The 269-nt window shown below is 31.2% G+C and overlaps 1 protein-coding gene across 1 annotated transcript in view; it reads right to left on the reverse strand.

Annotated features, from left to right (window-relative positions):
• The window catches only part of LOC119581870 (disintegrin and metalloproteinase domain-containing protein 11-like), a gene marked incomplete at its 5' end in the record, with an annotated part of 193,377 nt that overhangs the window by 64,111 nt on the left and 128,997 nt on the right, over window positions 1-269 (reverse strand).

The following is a 269-nucleotide window of genomic DNA, read 5'->3' on the forward strand; positions in this document are numbered from 1 at the left end:
ACGAACAGATAAAGTGAGAAATTTCCACAAAAAAGAAAAGGAAAAAGCAACTAAAGAAAAAGTAATACATATCCAGTATATAAAAAAGGATGAATGAAACAAAGGTAAAGCAAAAGAGACAAGAAATCAGTTTATCAATGTAATTCATCGCCTGAAGATAATGTAGGAGCAAAACGATCCAAAGCTTAGAGGAAAAATAAGTCATTCACCAAAATGAAAAAAAGTAATAACTAACTCTTCGAAAAGTAAGGAAAGGGAGACAGAACCAG

The sequence above is a fragment of the Penaeus monodon genome, chromosome 15 (assembly GCF_015228065.2).
Source record: "Penaeus monodon isolate SGIC_2016 chromosome 15, NSTDA_Pmon_1, whole genome shotgun sequence".
NCBI lineage: Eukaryota > Metazoa > Arthropoda > Malacostraca > Decapoda > Penaeidae > Penaeus > Penaeus monodon.